The sequence below is a fragment of the Lycium barbarum genome, chromosome 6 (assembly GCF_019175385.1).
Source record: "Lycium barbarum isolate Lr01 chromosome 6, ASM1917538v2, whole genome shotgun sequence".
Lineage (NCBI taxonomy): Eukaryota > Viridiplantae > Streptophyta > Magnoliopsida > Solanales > Solanaceae > Lycium > Lycium barbarum.
The window spans coordinates 98894242-98910975 of record NC_083342.1 but is presented as its reverse complement, the minus strand read 5'-3'; the positions used below and the strand labels follow the sequence as shown (position 1 = coordinate 98910975).

The following is a 16734-nucleotide window of genomic DNA, read 5'->3' as shown; positions in this document are numbered from 1 at the left end:
TAAGTTAACCCATCAGAGATTATCAGCCCAAATCTGACCCATCAAATGAACCCAAAATACCTATCAACAACCCTCCGTTCAGAAGTGTAACAACTACAAAACATGATTAACAATTTTTAAAATATTTCCTTATTTTCTTATTTTTACCTTTTATTTTTTATATTTTTATTTTTTAGTTTATTTGATTTTATTCTAAGAGTCTAAGCATATTTCGCTTTTAGCTTGTGTTCAAATCTGACAAAACCATCCATATTATCCGTCGGTTTTTCATTTTTTATCAGTGTTAAATATCTGCGGGTCTGATATCTTATGCGTTTTTGTTTAATCCATTTTCGACCCACTCATATACGACCCGACCCGACTGTTTGCCACTCCTAGTTATGTAAATATATAAATAAAATAAGGGGATAAAAGACATGAATCTGAAAAAAATCACTATTCTTTACTTCAAAATTCAAATAACATTTAATTTTCTTTTGATTTAGTTTTTGGATAACAAGTTAAAATTATTTCGAATAAAATTTATGTATTATGATAAATAATGAGGAAATATTTACAGTGAATATCCTTTATTATTTTGAGTGAAATCATACACTTGATTTTTTTTAGATTAAAAAAGTATTTAGATTTAATTTTCAGGACACCGCTTATTTGGAAAAACATGAGTGAGAGAATATGCAATCAAAGAAAATGATATCGATATTTTTATTTCCCCAAAATATTTAAAAACTAGGTTATGTTTGACTTCCAAACTGGTCAACCTTCAAACAAATTGGGACGGAGGGAGTAATAATATTGCTGTCATCCCATATATAATGGAGTATTATTTGGATTCCAATGAAAGTTAGTTTGCTCTTTAATGTTTTTGTGCCATATTGTTAGTTTTATAACTGAATTAGTGGCCTAATTCACTTACAAAAACTGTTGGTGCTAAAAAAAACAGATAAATGCAGGCCAAAAAAATCTGCAGTTCAGGCATTTTACAAGATCATATATGCCTCTATACTGTGCGTATCTCAACAATTATGTCCTTAAATTTATGTGCCACTATGTGAAATTTCACAACAACAGCAGCCCAAACAACACGTAAATCCATACACCTACTAAACCAATAATCATAGCACATTCACATCAATAAAGGAACAAACAACATTCACATTTAAACACTTCCAAAGACTGATTTTATTCACCTACTAACAAAGATAGCATTCATACGGAAGATACCAATAGTTTTGTACAAAAGGTGATGCTTAACAAAACACTTCCACCTGAACTTCATATTCACATTGATATGTCAATAGTCGACATGACAAATGTGACAGAATTCACCAAAAACTAATTATTTTTCACAACCATCATCCACAAAAACTAAGTTAAAGTAAGTTGTCCATCAACCATCATTAAACATTTTCACAAAAATAACCACCCCAATACCAACAGTTTGGTACAACCATCCATCACAAAAACTAGCAACATCTTGTTAGGTATCAGAATCAGGTACATCAGCTCCTTTTCCTTTTGATCCAAGCTTCATCCTCTTTCTTCTTGCTTGAGTTCAAGCTGGTAGGCTGGAAGTGCTGCATTGCCTCTCCAAGTTGTCTTAGTTAGTGAATAAGGCAAGTTTGTAGGCATTGACATTCCATCTGCACCCTCAGTAAACTGAATTCTTCTTGTACCAGTTGGTGGCCTCACTTGCAGCTTTCTTGCCTTCAATCTTGTCTATGACACGAAGATAATTTTGGGCCTCAGCTCTGAATCTTCCTCATGGCCAATAACTGGACTATAGGCTTGTGATTGTAGTGCTGTGGGTTGGAAAGAGCCAATTGTTTGCTGTGATTCTTGTGTCATAGCTTCAGTTGCAGCATTTGTTGTTTAAAAATAATCTGTATAAATCTAAATAAAGTTTCTGAATCTATAAAACACTTAGTAAAAGCAGATTACACAATCTGTAAAAACTAAAAACCAGTAAATTACAGAAAATGGACAAATGAACAGAAACAGTGTTAGAAAAAAAAAATATATTCAGAACATAATCGAGCCCACTTAGTTCAAAGTGTGTCCTTAAGGAAATTATTCCCCTCACAGTACTCGAGGTTGATGGAATATCCCCTCCCAGGATAGAACGATTATCTTACCAAAATAGTAGTACTCCAAATTCTGGTAGCGGCGAACCACTCAATGGCAGTATATCACACAGAAAAGAAAACTTGTAAGAAGAGTAGAAGAATAGAGGATTTCAGAAAAATTCGTAAGTAATAATCCGGGGAGAAACGGGTCGCGGGTCAGACACGCGGATCCGGGTCACTCCAAATCCAAAGCCAAAGCCAAAGCCAAAGCCAAAGCCAAAGCCGAGCGAGCGACGACGACGGCGCGTGGGGTCCTTTCCCCCTCAACCCTTTTAGCAACTAGAGAAGGTGTAATGTAATATGTACACCTCTCTTTATCTCTCTTTTTCCTATGTGGGACAGATGCTTTAACCAAAGCACAAGGAACCTTTTACATTTCCCAAAGCAAAAAAGGGACCTTTTATATTCCCTTCACTTTTCATCCCATCATTTCCCATTCACCAATATCAAAAAACCCAACAGCATTAAAGTTGAAGTAGTCTTCCAACCAGTCAAAGATGATGCATTATTTGAGCCACCTTTTTTGTGATCGTCCATCTTGGCTGTCAAAGCCATTATGGTATAGAGTAGCTCTCAAGGCAACAAATTATGGTATAGAGTAGCTCTATTTTTTTTTTTTTTTTGGTTCTTGGAATAGCTATTCTTTTTTTGGACAAATTAAATAAAAAATAAGTCCAATAGATTGATATAAATGGAGTACTGTTCAATTCCTTTTTTAAAAATGTCTGAGTCACTGTAGCCGTCTCTCGTGCTTTCATTTGCAGATCAACTTGCTGGATTTTCTCAGTTCCCTTTCTCTTAGAAGCCTTTCCAATCTAGATGTCAGCAGAATCATAATTATACTTGATTCCGGGCGTTTGTAGGATCTGTGTTTGAATTGAATTAGCATAAATCATGAAACATATGATGCATTTATTTAGCCACAAAGCACACCATCTTAACAAAAAATTTAAAATCACAACATCTCTGTCAAATGAGGCACTAATGAAAAAAAAAAAAACCTTTTTTGTCACTTAAAAGAATGAACAAATTTCATATTCACCAAACAGGACAATAAGTTATAGCATATTACATCTGTGCACTTAACAGTGAAACTCATTAAACTATAAGGAAACTAACTTAAAGTTGTGAGCTTTAATAAATTTATCATTGCTTTGATGGCAAAATAAGGCTGATCTAGGCAATGAGTAATGACTAACGAGACAAATGCACAAGGTTAACTGAGGACCCAAATTATCATCCAAAAGCAGACCAGAAATGGGAAAGGAGTTTCACACAAGGACCAATTGTTATAAAAAAATTAAAATTAAAAATAAAGGAAAACAATTAAAAACAAAAGAAAAAAAGGAAAGAACATACAAACCAATCAACTACAAAGACAGGGATAAGGATGTAAAGTGGAAACTTTTGATCTCATCAGAGGAAATTTTTGCCTAGAATAGCTATTCCGAGAACAAAAAAAAAATAGAGCTACTCTATACCATAATTTGTTGCCTTGAGAGCTACTCTACACCATAATGGCTTTGAGAGGCAAGATGGACGATCACAAAAAGGCTCAAAGAATGCATCATCTTCAACTGTTGAAAGTGATGACTGGTTGGAAGAGTACTTCAACTTTGATGCAGCAACTGAAGCTATGACACAAGAATCACAACAAACAGTTGACTCTTCTCAAGCCACGGCAAAACAATCACAAGCCTATGGCCCAGATATTGGCCATGAGAAAGATTCAGAGCTGAGGTCCAAAGTTATCTCTAAGTCACAGACAAGATTGAAGCCAAGAAAGCTGATTGGTTGTATGTTCTTTCCTTTTTTTTCTTTTGTTTTTAATTGTATTCCTTTTTTTTTAACTTTAGTTTATTATAACAATTGGTCTTTGTGTGAAAGCTCCTTTCCCATTTCTGATCTACTTTTGGATGATAATTTGGGTCCTCAGTTAACCTTGTGCATTGGTCTCAATACTCATTACCTAGTTCAGCCTTATTTTGCCATCAAAGCAATCATAAATTTATTAAATCTCACAACTTTAAGGTAGTTTCCTTATAGTTTAATGAGTTTCATTGTTAAGTGCGGAGATGTAATATGCTACAACTTATTGTCCTGTTTGGTGAATATGAAATTTATTCATTCTTTTAAGTGACAAAAAAAGGTTAATTTGTTTTCATTAGTGCCTCATTTGGCAGAGATGTTGTGATTTTAAAATTTTTGTTAAGATGGAGTGCTTTGTGGCTAAATAAAATGCATCATATGTTTCATGATTTATGCTAATTCAATTCAAACACAGATCCTACAAACGCCCGGAATCAAGTATAATTATGATTCTGCTGACATCTAGATTGGAAAGGCTTTTAAGAGAAAGGGAACTAAGAAAATCTAGCAGGTTGATCTGCAAATGAAGGCATAAGAGATGACTACAGTGACTCGGATGTTTTTGAAAACGGAATTGAACTCTGTCTATCAGATGGCGATAAGAGGACCCGAGAGGAAGAGCTTATTGAAGGACTTGCAGTTGTATCCCCTTCTAATTGCTTTGAGAGGTAAGATGGTCGATCACAAAAAACACTTCAGAAAAAACCCTAACTAGCATACAAAAGAGAAAAAGATGCATAAAATGTCATACCTTAATCAATACAACTGGAAATAGGAAAGAAAACCCTCTTTCGACCAGATGAAATGAATCGTCGAAAACCCTAGAATCGTACTACGCGAAGAGAGAGGGGAAATGAGATAAAATGAGAAAAGAAATGGGAAATGAAGATGGGGGTTCGGATTTTTAAACCGGGTTAGTGTGTTTGGCTAAAATAAGTGGCATCCGGGTTGAAAGTGGATGATGCTAGTAGAAGGCCACGAGTAATCCAAAACGTAATGGTAAGGGCATGTGTGGGACAACATTTAAACACGGGTAGATGCGCGCTATATCGTATAGTTGAAGGGCATATCTGGCCCTTTATCAATTTAAATATATGCTCGCTTTGATTTGTGACTCTTACCTTTAACTTATTGAATCCTGTGCAAACATTAAATGAACTAAATTATCCAATTTCATGAAAATACTTAATAAAGGTAAGTATTTTTTTGTGGTGGTTGTTGACTGGTGGTAGTGATTAGCGCCTATAATGGCAGTTGGTGGTGATGATTGTAAATGAGGACTAATTTATAGCGGTAACAACTGGTTGTGGTGATTGAAGACTGTAGCTGTTGTAGTTGAGGACGGTAGTTGTGGGTGGTCGGTGGTAGTAGTTGATAATGGTGGTCGAAAACAATGATTAGCGATGAAAGTGAATGGAGTAGTGCCGTCGTGGTGAACACTACAATCTTTGTAGAAACCCTTGAGTAGATATGTTACTAATATTAAGAATTTGTTATACATCTTAATTATTCTGATCTATTTAGACCCACTAAGTTGTTATAGTATTAAGAAAATAAACATACTTAATAATTAAGATTCAAACCTAGAAAATTAACATATTTAATAATTGAAATTTGAATGAGTAAAATAAAATGTCCATTAAGTGCGAACAAATGAGGTCTTAGATGACTTAATTTGGACCATGGAGACTGGAGGTCACTCTTTATACAAATTATTAATATCATGGAAACTGGAGGTCACTCTTTATACGAGATAAATTAAGTTGATTAAAATATGCCAACTGAGAACCATGCATATACAAGAGGATTCCCTTGCAGTCCCTTAATTTTTAAAAAAAAGCTTTAATGAACTTTTGGAGTATAGAGAATTAGTCAGGCATATTTTAAGTGTTATAACAACGTGGTACGCTAAAATTTGATCATAAAAAACGAATTCATCATTGTAAATTATGAAACATAGTTGTCCATGATCCACAATTTTTCCATGATCCACAATTTTTCCCTCGTAACCCCCAAAAGTATTGTAGAATAAGGATATCAAAATGCAAACATACAAGCATTAGCTGCTTTCTTCAAAGACTGTCCATTATTTAGTGGTTAGTTGCTAATACTTATTGTTTCCTTTCTAGTTTAGAACTTCATAACATGTACCAAAATATTACAAGTGACTTATAATTTATAATATATTTGCAATTAATGCTGCACATTAATTTGTTTGCATCCCTGTCTCTTTCCACTCTGGTTATGCTTTAAATTTTGTTTGAATAGGAATGACAAGCCAGTGTGAACTTTATAGTTGTCTAGATCTACTTTAATCAATACCAATAAGTACTTTGGATTTATTTTTGTGTGGGGCAAGAGCTTTGTTTATTTATTAGTATTTCTTTAAGAAATTCAGTATTTGAAATTTATGTACCGATTAATTTGAATTCATGTCACATAGATCAACTAAAGAAGCTAAGTAGTATTGTCTAATGAGAAACTTCTCTCGGAATTTGAACCAAAACCTTTAGTTAGTGATGAGAAAATCTCAACTATTTCATAAAAAAACATAGTAACATGTGGCGGATACACAACGTATATTTGGGTTCCCATGAACTCTATTTGATAGAATTTTGTATATGTATTTTAAAACTTTTACATATTTAGACTTATTTGATTGTAAGCTCAATTATCAATATTTTAAATTAAGTTGTTACTTTCAAACTCATAGACTTTACCATTCTGAATTTATCTCTCAATTGTGGGCCATTTGGGGGTTGGGGGTGGGGGGGGGGGGGGGGGGCGGAATGTCACAAGTTCCCATTTCTATTAGAGTCCGTAGTCTGTTTTGAAATGCTTTTGGTACCAACAAAAAGTTGGAAAACAAAAAGGGGAAATTACACAAATAATACTAGCAAATGAGTAAATTATTACATAATCTACAACCAATTTCATTATTACATATAGTACAACAAAATAAGTTTGCATGATATATAAAAAAAGAACCTATTCTCTCTCCCGAAATCAAGAAGTTCACATTATAAAAATCCCTAAATCTAAGCTAATCAATTAATTATGTCTTTATCAGTTATAATAATAACCATTCCTAAGTTAGAAAAACATCCCACCATGAGATTCGGAAAACATAGGCATTTGTTATATGCAGATTCGCCTATCCAAAAATAGAAAAAAGGTATTGTTTTCATATATGAATAATGTTTTTCATTAAGAAACTTTTTTATTTTACTTTTTTTTTTTTTTTTTTGTGTGTGGAAACAAACCACTAATAAAATCTTTTGCTTGAATCTATTTGATAGTCTTTTAAGAATGATATATTAAGGGACAAGGGTCAAAAATACGCCTTTATTTTGGAAAAAAGGCTAAAAATATCATCTGAATTTATTTTGGGTCAAAAATACCCCTCCCCTTCTTAAAGTTTTTAAATATACCCCTGCCTTGATGGAAATTATCCTCCAAAATAATCCGAAATCATTTTTTAACCCACTTCATCATTTAAACCCGACCCAACATGAAGGTCGTAGGTTAGCAACCTACTCATTTTTAGTTTACTATTGCATTATTAGTATGGACTTTTTTGTCTTTTTATGCAAAAATTAAAACCCTGTAGAGAAATATAGCAGAAGAAAAGTAAATCGGAGAAACCTTCTACTAGCCCAAGATCGTTACTAAGATTGGAAGATTCAACTAAAGAAGAGGAAGCTTTGGAAAGGAGAAAGAAAAAATTTAGATAGGAGAACTTGGTTATGGAAGAAAGGCTTTCTTGAATTACTTTCAATTGGGTTGGTTACAAATGACTAAGACCACCCCTATTTATACTTGTGTATGGATGATTCTAGACATGATCCTATTTAAAAAGATCTAGACAATTCTATCCTCTTCTATAAATATCTAAGATTCTAGAGCATCTAGATTTTTCTTAAGTAAACTAAATATCTAAGATTCTAGAGCATCTAGATTTTTCTTAAGCAAACTAAATATCTAAGATAGTCCAATATAACCTTCTAGATTATCTTCTAAATATCTATGATATTTATTCTTCCAAAAAATTAACTTTAATATTTCACACTCCCCCTTAAAGTAATTTTTTGGAAGCTATCCTAAACTTGTCGTGGAAGAAGTTAGACGAATCTTTTGGACGTGCCTTGGTGAAGATCTCAGCAATGTCTTCCCGACACTTCTTCCTTCTTTAAATGATGATGGTTTTCCGTTGATAATTGGGCCTCCAAAGAAACATGAATACGTCTTGATAAAATTTTCATCTCTGTAGCGGGCAGTCTTGCCACTATTTCTTTTTGGCCTTTGCGAACCACGTGAATCATCTTCATGCTGAATTTTACATTCTTGAGTTTCCAGACTCCCCCTTTCTCTTAGCTCCTTAACAATTGTGTTATCTGGAGAAACACCTGAGTCGGTAACGATCTGACTATGAATTTCCTTCAAAGCCTCAATACCAACACATGATCCACCACTAGATTCCCTTTTCAACTCCTCAATAAATTGTTTGTCAGCTTCAAAGCATCCGAGAACCATATTATCTATCTCTCCATATGAAATTGAGCCTTCAAGGTCAACCTCTTCATTTATTTGACTGTCGGCTTCTCCATCTGCTTCCAGTATTTGAGCTGAGCTAGTGATTGACTTTGATACGACAGATGATTGACCAGAGACTTCAACTTCCACTACAACTCCCTCAATGCTTTCTCCAGAATGGTCACCATTGTCATATATAGTTTCAGAAACTTCATGCTCCGGTTCTACTTCAACACCCTCTACGTCCAGACTTTTATTACCAGTTTCAGGATCTGCTTCGTTGATTTCCTCGGTAGCAGCTACCACGACACTAGTCTGAATGTCTTTGGAATCTTCTTGCTTTTTGATGACATCAGTGTCTTCCTTCTCCACGTGATGGACCGTATTATCTGCTGTCACAATGACATCACAACCATTGTTTTCTTGGAAGTTGAAAAATTTAGATTCATCTTCAGTGAGATGGTGCCCACATCCTGAATCCACGATCCAGCCTCTTTCGAAATTGAGAGAAACCAAGGCATCTACTACTCGAATCTCAGCTACAAAGCACCTTCCCCAATTTTCTTTTTCAGGAGCTCTCTCAGGTTGATCCATGTAGCTTTCTTTGGCTCAGCAAAATCTTTTTATGTGTCCTACTTCACCACATCGATAACATTTAATAGTCTTCTTACCATTATTAGAAGACTCTTCCTTCTGTCTTGGCGAGCTTGACCCCTCATGGAATTGAGAATGTGTCATCTCTCTTGAGCCACTTCGCTTTTCTCTTCCTTTAAAATTCCTCTTTTAGCTACAAGAGTATTTCCTTCCCCTTCTTTGATAGACACACTAGCCATCTGTTTGGCTAGTAGCTCCTGTGATGACAACAAATTCTCAAACTCCTCCAAGGATGGTTGTTGAGCCCATCCTTGAATTGATGTAACAAAAGGAATATATTCTTTCTTCAAACCACGAATGATAATTCTTCTCATTCGTGCTTCAGAGATAGTCTCATCCGGATTTAATAATGAGATCTCTGAACATAAGTTCTTAATCTTCAAAAAATATTCGGCAATAGAAAGATTACCTTGAATGGTGTTAGCCAATTCATTCTCCAAGATCTGTAGTCGCGCTTCATCCTTCTTGTTGAACAACCGATCGAGGGTCCTCCATATCTCATGAGCTGATTTGCACCTAATAATATGATCAAACAAGTTGTGAGAAATGGACCTCTTTAGGATGAACTCCGCCTTCGCATTAATTTGCTTCCACTTCTTACATGCGTCGCTATTTTTCGATCCGTCAATAGGAGGACTTGTGTAACTACCATTAACTACATTCCACAAATCCTCTCCCACAAGGTATGACTCCATACATGTCTTCCATACCTTGTAATTGGACTGATTCAACAACTCCATCCCCATTCCATTAACACGGCCGCTTAAATCCATATAGAGAAACCAGTTGAATCTACCACTAACCCGATCTTGAAATAAAATCCAGAAGCCAACTTGTGGCTATGACTCTGATACCATGTAGAGAAATATAGCAGAAGAAAAGTAAATCGGAGAAATCTTTTGCTAGCCCAAGATCATTACTAAGATTGAAAGATTCAACTAAAGAAGAGGAAACTTTGGAAAAGAGAAAGAAAAATTTTAGATAGGAGAACTTGATTATGGAAGAAAGACTTTCTTGAATTACTTTCAATTGGGTTGGTTACAAATGACTAAGACCACCTATTTATACTTGTGTATGGATGATTCTAGACATGATCCTATTTAAAAAGATCTAGACAATTCTATTCTCTTCTATAAATATTTAAGATTCTAGAGCATCTAGATTTTTCTTAAGTAAACTAAATATGTAAGATAGTCCAATATAACCTTCTAGATTATCTTCTAAATATCTATTTATTCTTTCAAAAAATTAACTTTAATATTTCACAAACCTATCCTATCCTTTCCCCTCTCTTCGCAGTTCCCTTGCTGCTTTGATGAATCAGCCATTTTATACTCCATAGTACTAGTTATTTTTCCTCTTCTTCCAATATTAACTAACGCATAAATGGAGGTATGAAATGAGTATTTTAACACCTTCTCATAAATCTTGTAGCGCAACCAAATACTTGAAGAAACACCACAAAAGATAATCATTTTCCCTTTCTTTTTCTGTTTTGTCTGAAGAAAAAAAATTGAAATTTCTTGTTTTAATTTCAATTCTTTCAAAATAATGAATCTTGAATGGGAACTGCTGATTCAACTGAAGTCGAATGAAATCGTTTATAAAACTATAGTTTATCTTTAAGTGTTTTCGTAGTTTGTCAGAAAAATTTGCAATTGACGGTCAAATTGTTCTTAATATTTGATTGATTTTCCCAAAAGCAGGAGAAGAAAAATGTTCAGGTTTTGTCTAACGAAAATGTGGATCATCAGTTCGAATTTTAGCTTTGAGTTCAGCATGGACTAAAGAGAAAGGAAGGGCAGAGAAAGAGGAGGGAAAAGTCCCTTTCATTATTCTTGTTTGATGCGTTGTTGACAGGGGTAATTTAGGAAATTAAAAAATGGGTAGGTAACAAAACCCTATATATATGTACACAAATTTCCCCTTCGGTACTTTTTCAAATCTATATATAATATAAAGCTAAGCATAGACAATCTTATGTGACACCTCTCTGTGACCTCCATTGACATTTATTTTTTTTTCTCCTTTTTTTGAATTTTTCCTTATTTAAAAATTAATATTCTATATTAAAAAAATCAAAACATTACTCACTTAATTCTCTTAATTATACCTCTTAATTATCTTACTCTCTTGCTCTTCTATTCGTTATTATTGTTTTAATAGAGAGAAAAATGAAAAGTTATGAAGGCAATTAAGAATTGCAGGAAATGAATGACAATGAAGAGTCAGCCAATCCTTCCGTTGAAAAGAAGAACATTCTTCCCAAATGATTTTTATGAAAATTAGTGCACTTAATACTAATTTTGTTACAATGATCAGTTAATGCATTCAATATTAGTGCACGTAATACTACTTTTATTACAATCAATTGATGTATTCATTTATCAATACTAATTTTATTATTACTATAAATACAAAAACATATCTAATTCATTGCATAATTTTTTTTCTCTTCTTTCTCATTTATCATTTTCACTCTCCTCATCCCAAAATCTCTGCACAGAAAGTTTCCTCTTTTCTTTTCCTTCTCCCCCCCCCCCCCCCCCCCCACGTGAGTGCTTTTTTGCTCATAATTTTCTTTTTCGTACTCTTAACTGACTCTTCTATACAATCGGTGAGATTTTTCACATATTTCGTTTTGGAAATACAAAAAGTATGTGCTCTTCTTAGGCGAACGAAAATGGTTGTAGGTTCAGTAGGAGGGTAAATCACACGAGAAAATGAATTTTGCAAAACAAGACAGAAGTGATGCACATTGTTGTAGAATTTCTTTTTATGTAGGTTGATTTGGAGGGTAAATTCACAAGACAGTGAGAATTACAAAACAAAGGTAATAATCTTTCGAGGTATTTTTTCGTGATGCACATTGTTGTAGATTATGTTTTATTTTATTTATTGTGTTTGCTTTTAAAATGATTTTGAGTTTCTGATAGGTGACGACAATATTAGAGAGAAAGGTATTCACTCCTCAAAAGCTCGAAAAAAAAGGGTATATAAATTATATACGTGTTGTTACTCTTTTAGTCTGTTCCAAACTTAATAGTTATAGTGCTACATATTTAGTAACTTTGAATTTTAGGGGTGATATTTTTCTAAATTCAAATTGATTTTCGTTATCTCTTCATTGCTCACAATAGGGGGGAGAGAGAGTGTGTATAATTATTTTTACATGGCCCCCAAACAAATGACAACATGAAAAGTATGTCATTGTTTCCTACGCATATGCAAACAATAGAAAAAAATCGGAACCACAAAAAGGACTTAACTTCCTCAAAATCTGCTATATAGAATTTTTTTTATGGTGTTTTAAAGATGTTGTTTCGCCAATAGTTTCATAAAAATGAAAAATGTGTATTATGGTGTACAACATATAATATGTTTTCTTAAATATTTAAATATCTATATTTTATTCTTAAAATTAGATTTATATAGATAAAGATTAGATTGTAAATCCATAACAGATGTTTCAAAATTATATTTATTGGACAAAGAGGTTGATAAAAAATTTGATGTGTTCTGAGCTTTCTAAATTTATAAGGCTATTTTGTGGTTGAATGTAAAAAATAAAGTATATAAAAGGAGAACAAATCTAAAAAAGACGTACAAAATTATAAGAACAAAGATCATTAAGAAAAGTGTCACGACCCAACCCCGTGGGCCGCGACCAGTGCCCGAGCTGGGCACCTATACGTACCCGATACCCCAAATTAGCATATTAACAGAATAATAATATAATAATAATATTAGTGGTCGCTACAGAATTTAGCAGAAAAGCAGACTTGGCACACATAGGCCGATAAGGCCATCACAGAACAGAATATCCCAAACATATGTACAGAACCCACACAGATGTATCCACAGACCTCTACAGAACATATCATAATCATAAGACGGGACAGGGCCCCGTCATACCCTGAACAAAGTACATATCCAGATAGCAGTGACAGACTGTACCAAAAGATGGGCTCTGTAAAAGAGAGCGCCCCAAATAGCAGAAATAGGATCCTAAACGTGTGGATCAGCGAACCTGTCGTCAGTACCTGCGCGGCATGAAAACGCAGCCCCCGAAGAAAGGGGGTCAGTACGAAATATGTACTGAATATGTAAAGCGGAATCACAGAAGTCAAATCATAATGGTTACAGAAAATGAGTACAGAATCCAGAGTGTCAAATGCATATTTCCAAAACAGACAGAATGCGTACAGAAACATATGTCATATCATATCATATCCGGTCCCTGACACGGGACTCGGCAGACAGAATGTGGCCACCCTCCCGACGCTGGTGCCACTATACAGAGGAATCAGAAAAAGGGGCGTGGCCCCGTATCATATAATGTCATATCAAAATGGCCATACAGATCAGATCAGAATAGGCGGACATGGCACATCATACTCCACAGACCCATGTACGCGTATACCTGCCCCCTCACATCGGGACGCGGCGAACAATGCAGAGAATTTCGCTTGACAACATATCCTGGCCCGGGCTCAGTGTGGGAAACATTGGGACATCCACGAATGGAGTAGTGAGAGACTAATGCAATTTAAAAATATAATAAATGTTTTCAAAGACTCGATGAAGCGTATCAAAGACAAACAAATCCAATGGGGTCGGACGGAATCATAATAAATGTATTTCGGATATCATAATAAATTACAGAAGTATAACTTTCCCGAAGTCATTCCGAGTGTCAAAATAATTTATAATATTTAACAGAATATTTAAAATAATATTCGTTAAGCGATTAGTAGGGTAATTAAAACATTTCTTTCAAAAATCGCTTAAAAACGAAGCTTTAACACATTAGGGGCAAAACCGTAAATAGCGGGCCCGCCTTGGGACAAACAAGGCGGCGGGCTCAAATTGTGCCCTCTAAGCATATAGTATCACCTAAAAAGGTTATACAAACATTCTATGACTTTCTGAATAATTTAGAGCAAAATTGCATAATTTCAGAAAAAGCGTATCAAAATGGTTCAATTCTACTGAAGGAAAAACGGAAATTTTGTCTTGTGGATTCCGAGGGCCAAGAGGTCCTTCGAGGCCCGGATCCGACCCTAACACACTAGGGGCATGCCAAGGGAAGAATTGGGGTTGCTTTACATACCTTTCGCGCTCCTTAAGCCTTTCCAAACTCACTTCCCGTTTCGTCGAAAAACTGCAATTGGTCAAGTTTACCAATTGTGAATTATTAATGCCATTATTTCAACTTTAAGCATATTTGGCTACCGAAATTTCGGCAGCACTTCCCCTATACATATGACACCCCGAGAATTCAACTCGGCTATAAATCATCAACAACAACCCAAACGACAACAACAATATCAACAATGAACATTAAAAATACAAATATCCTTCAACTAGTCATTTTTCTCACAAGTTGACATAATCTTCAATTCAACCCAACTTTCAACTAAGATCAATAATTTCATATTCAACAACCATCATGATCATCACCATATAGTTCTAGAAACATTTCATATCGTTTTCCTTAAGATATACACTCGATATACATGATATACAATCTTCCGCCAAAATCATAACTTATGCAAAACATCAAATCTTTGGCATACAACTTCATAACAAGTTTCCAACTTCCAAATTCATCAACCATAATCATAATTCACATCTTAACAACTTCATTTCCATAATATCACAAAATTATTCTAAAGTGACATAATCATCTACATTCCAACTTCAACCAAAATTCATTCAACTTTCATTCCCAATATAATTTCCATCATAACCACAACTAGAATGCAACATAAAATTCAACTCATATATGTATACAACATATATACACCCATGGCTACATATATATATACATACCCACTTTGCAAACTTCCTTATTTCCATAATTTCTACTCATTTCCACATACCACAACATAAACAAACCTTCATAACATAAGAAAAAGGAATTGATTCTTACCTTTTTCTACAAACTTCTTCACTTGAACAAGTTGTCAACTTGAAGAAATAAGTGCTCCTTCTTCCAAAACAATTACACCAAGTTGTAGAGGACACTTAATTTAGTAGGAATTCAACAAGAAAATAATTTTAGAGGCAAGATTTTGAGGGGTGATTTTTCTATGGCCAAACCCGAAATGCCCTCTTTTTGTTCTTGTTTTTCTCTTGTTTTTCCTCCTATTCTTTCTCTTGAAAGTTCTATGGAATTTGGATGATTAAGTGGTCTTTTATTCATTGACCACATGACTTAATTCCATGGGCTTGGATCCTTTTTATGGACCATGGCCGAATGGCTCCTCACTTGGGCCTGAATTTTTGTTTTTCATTTTTTTGGGCCAACTCGGTTGGTCCCGAGTTGGGCCTAGCCCACTGACCTTTCGACCTTAAAACGTTCATATCTCCTTGTACCGACGTCACCTGGGAACCCACGACCTATGGATGGAAATATAATTCAATTATCTACAACTTCTATTTCAAGGTATTTTCGAAATTCCAAACTTACAATACAGTTTTTGCCCCCCAAAGTCAGGTCACCCGAAAACGTTTTCTTAAAAATATTCGTTTGGAGGGTTTCCACTTTGATTTGGTCCAAAGGTACTTCATGAGTTGTGTTTAACTTTACATATGTGATTCATATGACTTTTCAGATGTTCCAAAAAAAATCTCGGTATGTGGGCCCCACCCCAGCAGATGCTCCGAGGTTCAAAAATACGGGATGTAACATCCTCCCCCCTTTAGAACATTCGTCCTCGAATGTTAAATTAATCTCATAGGGTTTGAAAATACTTTGGGGGAGTTCATGTTTACAGACATCACATATGACACACGATTGATATTGGAATAAATTAAAGCAGGGATTTAAGGTTACCTGTGGGTATAGAGAACAAATGAGGATATTTCTTCTTCATTTCCTCTTCGGCCTCCCATGTCATTTCCTCCCTATTATCGTTCCGCCACAGTACCTTAACAGAGGCTACATCTTTATTCCGAAGCCTCCTTACCTGACGATCCAAAATAGATACGGGCTGCTCCTCGTACGATAGTTGCTCCGTCACCTGAATATCATCAGCAGGAAATATTCTAGAAGGGTCACCGACGCATTTACGAAGCATAGAGACATGAAATACCGGATGTACCGCTTCCAAATCAGATGGCAAATCTAGCTCATAGGCGACATTTCCAGTTTTTCGAACAATCTGATAAGGCCCAATATAACGCGGACTGAGCTTACCCTTTCTGCCGAACCGCATCACGCCTTTCATAGGCGATACCTTCAGGAATACCCAATCGCCTACCTGAAACTCCAACGGTCGACGCCGTTTATCCGCGTATGACTTCTGTCGACTCTGGGCTGCCAACAGTCGCTCCCGAATAAGTTTTACCTTGTCCACGACCTGCTGGACCATATCTGGGCCAATCAACTCTGACTCGCCAATATCAAACCAGCCAATCGGCGATCTGCATTTCCTGCCATATAGAGCCTCGTACGGAGCCATCTGGATGCTGGAATGGTAACTGTTATTATATGCAAACTCAATCAATGGCAAGTGATCATCCCAGCTGCCTCTGAAATCAATAG

At 35.2% G+C, this 16734-nt stretch overlaps 1 long non-coding RNA gene across 1 annotated transcript; it reads right to left on the bottom strand.

The window, feature by feature from the left end:
* Positions 1–1215: 1215 nt before the first annotated feature.
* LOC132644986 (uncharacterized) lies at positions 1216–5101 on the bottom strand. Its single transcript, XR_009583968.1, has 2 exons — positions 3608–5101; positions 1216–2992 (listed from the first exon to the last, which is right to left on the bottom strand). It is a non-coding gene; the product is annotated as an uncharacterized LOC132644986 (long non-coding RNA).
* Positions 5102–16734: the final 11633 nt, after the last annotated feature.